Source organism: Thamnophis elegans, chromosome 1 (assembly GCF_009769535.1).
Source record: "Thamnophis elegans isolate rThaEle1 chromosome 1, rThaEle1.pri, whole genome shotgun sequence".
Classification (NCBI taxonomy): Eukaryota; Metazoa; Chordata; class Lepidosauria; order Squamata; family Colubridae; genus Thamnophis; species Thamnophis elegans.
The window spans coordinates 185,829,030-185,836,180 of record NC_045541.1 but is presented as its reverse complement, the minus strand read 5'-3'; positions in this window follow the sequence as shown (position 1 = coordinate 185,836,180).

The window sequence follows — 7,151 nt, the reverse complement described above, 5'->3', positions numbered from 1 at the left end:
GGGGAAAAATTACTTATTGAATGTTTCACTTAGCAACATAATTTTTTTGGATTGCATTCCGGTCATAAGTCGAGGATTAGCTGTAGTGTTTCAACAACATTAATATCTGTGAACTCCCATAATTTCCCAGCAAGCATTGCAAGCTAAGAAATTCTGGGAGTTGAAGTCCACCCATCTTAAAGTTGCCGCAATTGCGAAACGCTGCTCTAGGATGGAGGCATCTCACCCATCAGCAGCCCCAGAAAGGGGAACAGGGTGGGCACTGGGTGGGGGGCTCCCGGGAACCCCACCCTGGACAACGGCAGTGGTTCCTGCAAAATGGCGTGGACAAATGATAGAGAGACGGATTCTGCATTTCTCCCACTGAATTTCTTGATGTGAGGAAGGTTGCTTTGTCCGAGTAACAGCTAGGCCCTAAACCAGCTGGCTGTCCAGTCTCTTCTTAAAAACCTCCAATGATGGAGCAGTCTACCTGTATTTCCTTGGAGTCCTGCAGCCCCAGGGCCGACTCTAGAGTTGGGGTTGACGTGCTGGATGTGCCTAAGGAAACCTCCGATGTAATTTTACCCGGAGCATTTTGCTTATTCAGCCGAGCCTCCCCTGTCTGACTCATCCCTGGAATAAAAAAGAAATGGATGAATCTATTTAATTTAAGTTGAGCTCTTAACTGGGGAGGATTACCGGCTGCCAGAGCTTCATTACAGGATTAGCCTGGAGTCCCATTGAAGTCAACTTGCCAATTACTTTTACTAAGCCGTCCACTTCACCAAGCATGTCGGAATGGCAAAGCTTTGCAGAATGCACGAAGTCAAAATATGCTTTGCTCGTTAATATCTTAATATTTTGCACACATCAAAAGCCCTGTCAACAGCTTGACTTTACAAAAATGGACTTTTATCTTGCAAACTATAAGCATCGCCCCACCGCTGTCTTCCAACATCACATCCAATTTACCCTTTAAAGCATAAAAAAATGGCAGCAAAGCAACAAGAGCAGCCTTAACAGCCTCGGGGTGAAAAATATGATCTTTTCAGGCCTTTTTAAATGTTAACAAGCGAAATCTGGGACTGTCCTGGAAAACGAAGTTAATTATTATTAAGCCTCCGGTGATGGGACTTTAGACTGAGCTGAAATCAAACTGACCTGGGGACTGAGGGGGCAATAATTGCAAATTATTTTGGACTGAGTCAATCAAATGCTGTGGACACTATGATGCCTTGCGAAGGCCACACTTGGAATACGGCATTCAGTTTTGGTTGCCACGATGTAGAAAAGATGTGGAGACTCTGGAAAGAGGGCAGAGAAGAGCAACAAAGAAGATTAGGGGACTGGAGACTAAAACATATGAAGAACGGTTGCAGGAACTGGGCTTGGCTAGTTGAATGAAAAGAATTAGGGGAGACAGGATAGCAGTCTCTTAATATTTGAGGGGCTGTCCTAAAGATGATGGAGTCAAGCTATTCTCCGAACAGAGGTGAGTTCCTACCAGTTCGCACCTATTTGGTAGAACCGGTTCGTCAAATCTACCGAACCGGTTAGAAGAGGTTCCACCAGTGGACCGGAAAGCAGGCCACCCCTACAGAAGAGGTTCCAAAATTTTTTGAAACCCACAACTGACACCCACCCACACACATGCACACCCACAGACAGACTCACACACAGAGAGAAAGAGAAAGAAAGGAAGAAAAAAAGAAAGAAAAAAAGAAAGAAAGAAAGAAAAAGTGAGAGAGAGATGAAAGAAAAAAAGGAAAAAGGGACAGAGAGACAAAAGGAAGGAAAGAAAGAGAGAGAGAGAGAGAACACATGGCCGGCAAGCCACTCCCACCAGGTCACATGGCCGGCAAGCCACTCCCACAAAGGAGGCCACACCCACAGAGTAGGTTCCAAAAATTTTTGAAACCCGCCACTGTCTCCGAAGCACCTGAAGGCCACAGAAGAAGCGGAGGCTGGAAACGAACCGGGGACAAAAGGAACCCGGAATTAAGGAGAAATTTTCTGATACTGAGAATGATTAACCAGTGGGAGAGCTTTCCTTCAGAAGTTGTGAATAGTCCAACACTTGCACAACCATATGTCAGAAATGGTACAAGCAGGGTTTCCTGCCTGAGCAGGGGGTGGGACTAGAAGACCTCCATGGTCCCTTCCAATTCTGTTCATTTTCTTCTCTTCTCTCTTTCTTTCTTCTCTATCTTCTATTCTCTCTTCTCTTCTCTTCTTGGAATCAAGGATGCCATGGCTCCCCCTGGTGGACCTGTCAGAACTTCTGTTTATTTTCTTCTCTTTTCCCTTCTTTCTTCTCTTCTCTCTCTTCTCCTCTTGTCTTCTTTTCTCTTCTCTTCTTTTCTCTTCTCTTCTTTTCTCTTCTCTTCTTGGAATCAAGGATGCCATGGCTCCCCCTGGTGGACCTGTCAGAACTTCTGTTTATTTTCTTCTCTTTTCCCTTCTTTCTTCTCTCTTCTCTTCTTTCTTCTCTCTTTTCTTCTTTCCCCTTCTCTCTTCTCTTCTCTTCTTCTCTTCTTTTCCCATCTCTCTTCTCTTCTTTTCTCATCTCTCTTCTCTTCTTTCCCCTTCTCTCTTCTCTTCTTGGAATCAAGGATGCCATGGCTCCCCCTGGTGGACCTGTCAGAACTTCTGTTTATTTTCTTCTCTTTTCCCTTCTTTCTTCTCTCTTCTCTTCTTTCTTCTCTCTTCTCTTCTCTTTTCTCTTCTTTCTTCTCTCTTCTCTTCTTTCTTCTCTCTTCTCTTCTCTTCTCTCTTCTCTTCTTGGAATCAAGGATGCCATGGCTCCCCCTGGTGGACCTGTCAGAACTTCTGTTTATTTTCTTCTCTTTTCCCTTCTTTCTTCTCTCTTCTCTTATTTCTTCCCTCTTCTCTTCTCTTCTTTCTTCTCTCTTCTCTTCTCTTCTTTCTTCTCTCTTCTCTTCTTGGAATCAAGGATGCCATGGCTCCCCCTGGTGGACCTGTCAGAACTTTTGTCAAGGGATTTTAGAATATAGAACAGAATTCTTTTATTGGCCAACTGTGGCTGGACCCACAAGGAATCTGTCTTTGGTGCATGTGCTCTCAGTCTACATAAAGAAAAATAAAATACATTCATCAAGAATCATAAGATACAAGACTTAGTGACAGTCATAGCTTACTAACCAGCTATCAAATCGTATTAGGAAGCTAAATAAAACAATACAAATCATAAAGATGCAAGCAAAAAAGTTATGGTCATAAGTAGAAAAGGAGGTAGGTAATTGGAAGGAAGAGAAGAAGAATAGTAATAGAGCCTTAGTACAGGGCGGGGCATAACCTTTTCCTAGGGGGTCACAGCAAGATCGACAGCAGTTTACAACTTCCGCGACACCTCATTTTAAAGCCCATAAAAAACTGAATTGAATGAGCTATTAAATGTTAAATTTGCTTTAAGAATGGCTGGAAAATTCGATTCGGAAGAACAAAGGATCATTGACAGAATAAAATGCATTGCCTTTCGAGAGGCTCGCGATGCTGGAGCCAGATCTCAATTCGCCAGATCTCAATCCGGCAGAGAACATTGGGGCCATAATTAAGGATGAAGTGGAAGCTCTGATGATTCAGGAGCAAGGTCAAAATCGATATTCGGTTGAAACTTTGAGAATGAATTTGGAAACTGTGTTGAAAAATCTGGAAAATCGAACGGAACTGTTTGAAGATTTGTTGTGTTCTTATCCACCTCGTTTGAATGCTGTTCGAAGGGCTAATGGTGGTCATACTGACTATTAAATCGTGTCAATAAACTCAGTTTTTGATGGGCTTTCGAATGGTGTATGAATTATTTGTGTTGTTATTACAAGTGTTGCTGTGACCCCCTAGGAAAAGGTTATGCCCCGCCCTGTAGATAATTTGACAGTGTTGAGGGAATTATTTGTTTACCAGAGTGATGGCATTCAGAGGGGGAAAACTGTCCTTCTGTCTAGTTGTTTTGGTGTGCAGTTCTCTCTCCCTCTCTCTCTTTCTCTCCCTCCCTCCCTCTCTCATTCATGTATGTATGTATGTATGTATGTATGTATGTATGTATGTATGTATATGTTAGCTGGTCCAGAATGCAGCCACACGAGCGATAGTGGGTGTACCTAGATACACCCACATTACACCTATCCTCCGCGAGCTGCACTGGCTTCCCATTGGTCTCCGGACACGCTTCAAGGTGCTAGTCATTACTTTTAAAGCCCTTCATGGTATTGGACCTGGCTACCTGAGAGACCGTCTCCTACCATTCACCTCCCAACGACCAATAAGATCGCACAGGTTGGGCCTCCTCCGGGTGCCGTCGACCGGACAATGCCGGCTGGCGGCTCCCCGTGGGAGGGCCTTCTCTGTAGCGGCGCCGGCCCTGTGGAACGATCTACCCGTAGAGATCCGGACCCTTACCACTCTTCCGGCCTTCCGAAAAGCCACCAAAACCTGGCTGTTCCGGCAGGCCTGGGGCTGTTGAATGGATGTTGTGTTGATTTTAATTCTGTATTTTTAAATATTTTAAATGCTTTTACTTGTTGTGAGCCTCCCAGAGTCCCTAGGGAGTGGGCGGCATACAAATCTTATTAAAGTTGAAAGTTAATGGAAGGGAAGAGAATTTGGAAGGGACCTTGGAGGTCTTCTAGTCCAGCCCCCTGCTCGAGCAGGAGAACGCATACCATTTTAGACAAGTGACTGTCTTAGCCTCTTCTTAAAAACATCCAGTGATGGAGCACCTACGACTTCTGGTGGCAAGCAGTTCCACTGCTCCCCCTGTTAGGAAGTTTCTCCCTAATTCCAGGTTGTTTCTCCCTTTGATTAGTTTCCACCCATTGCTTCCTATTCCTGCCTTCAGGTGCTTTGGAGAATAGATGGAGCCCTCCCCCTCTTCTTTGGGGCGGCCCCTCAAATACTGGAGTAGTGGTAACATGTCACACTTAGTCCTCCATTTCTCTAGACTCGCCAAACCCAGAGCCTGCAGAGGCTCTTCATATGTTTTATTATACCTCTGTGTGTGTGTGTGTGTGTCTGTGTGTCTGTCTGTGTGTCTGTCTGTATATCCTGTATGTGTAGATAGATCAGTTAATTACTTCCGGGTTCACCGACGAACCGGTTCATGCGAACCGGTGCGAACCGGGAGGAACCCACCCCTGGATCAGTGGTTCCCAAACTTGGCAACTTTAAGACTTGTGGACTTCAACTCCCAGAATTCTCCAGCCAGCAGAGCTGGCTGGAGAATTCTGGGAGTTGAAGTCCACAAGTCTTAAAGTTGCCAAGTTTGGGAACCACTGAGATAGATTCTATTCATTTCTATTTCTATTATTTCTATTCTATTCTCCATTCCATTCTGAAAAGATTGAAACCCCAAAGAAAGTCGACAGAGAAGCAAAAAGGCACCCACTACAATTACACTAAAAAGAAAGTTTAAAAAAATACGAATTGCATTCTAGTGAAAGGACACATTCTCCCTTTCCTCCCCCTTCCATATCCGCATCCAGAAGCCACCTTTAAATACTTCAACTTTGCACCAATTGTCTGTAACTCTTCCAGATGTCCGAATCTGGGACGCATCCAAGGGAGGCGATTGTGGCTTGAATGTGGTTAATGTCCTGAGATCCGGATGGGATGGCCCCTGCCCCCACCCTGCTGGTGTTTCACAAGGCCTGGAAGACCCGGCTTTCCCCCACCCCCCAAAAAACACAGAGTCCTTTGAGAAGGGGGTGCAATCCTCCCCCCAGTTGGGTGGGTCTATTCCTTTTTTTTGGCCCCATCTCATCATTTCTTCTTCTTCTTCTTCTTCTGTCCCGTTGCCTTTATTCTGGATGGTTTTACTTGGGAGCTGCCCAGCATCGCTGGCTGTGTTGTCCATTTGGATCATCCATTTCTATTGTAAATGCTGCCATTGCAGTATACAGATAGTCCTCAACTTAGAACTGTTCGTATAGTGACTGTTTAAAGTTACAGTGGCAGGGAATAAAATGACTTACAGCTGGTTTTCACACTTACAACTGTTGCAGATTTCCCCTGGTCATGTCTCTTTGTCTCCGTCCCTATGTTATCTATCCTATCTTATCCTATCCTATCCTATCCTATCCTATCCTATCCTATCCTATCCTATCCTATCCTATCCATCTGCTTATTTATCTCTTATCTATTGATGTATTTTATCTAATCTATAATCTATCCTATCTATTTTATCTATCGATATCTATCTATCATCTATCTCTATATTATCTCTCTATCTCTATCTATCTTATCTCATCTATAATCTATCCTCTATCTTATCTCTATCTATCTAATCTATAATCATCTATTTTATATGTATGTATGTATGTATGTATGTATCTTATCTATCTATCATCTATCTATATTATCTCTCTATCTCTATCTACCTTATCTAATCTATAATCTATCTATTTTATATGTATGTATGTATGTATGTATCCTGTTTTATCTATCTCTTATCTATCTATATATCTATCTAATCTACAATCTATCCTATCTATCTTATCTATCTATCATCTATCTCTATATTATCTCTCTATCTCTATCTTCTCTATAATCTATCCTCTATTTTATCTATCTATCTGTCTCTGTCTGTATCCTGTCTTATCTATCTCTTATCTATCTAATCTATCTATAGATATCTATCACCTATCTCTATATTATCTATCTATCTATCTATCATCTGTTTTATTTATATATATATATATATATATATATATATATATATATATATATATATATATATATATATATATATATATATATATATATTTTGTAGATTTTATTAATATTTGTAGGCCGCCCTTTTCCCTGAGGGGACTCAGGGCGGCTCACATAAAATCAGGGAGGGGGAATACAAACATTGACATAGAAACATATAATAAAATAATAAGCAACATACATTCATCATTCGGGAGGGGCGGCTATCCTTGTCCCCAGGCCTGACGGGCTAGCCAGTTCTTAAGGGCTGTGCGGAAGGCCTGGACGGTGGAGAGGGTACGAATCTCCACGGGGAGCTCGTTCCAAAGGGTCGGGGCAACTACTGAGAAGGCCCTCCTCCTTGTAGTTGCCAGCCGGCACTGGCTGGCCGATGGAATACGGAGGAGGCCTAGTCTATGAGATCTAATTGGTCGCAGGGAGGTAATTGGCAGAAGGCGGTCTCT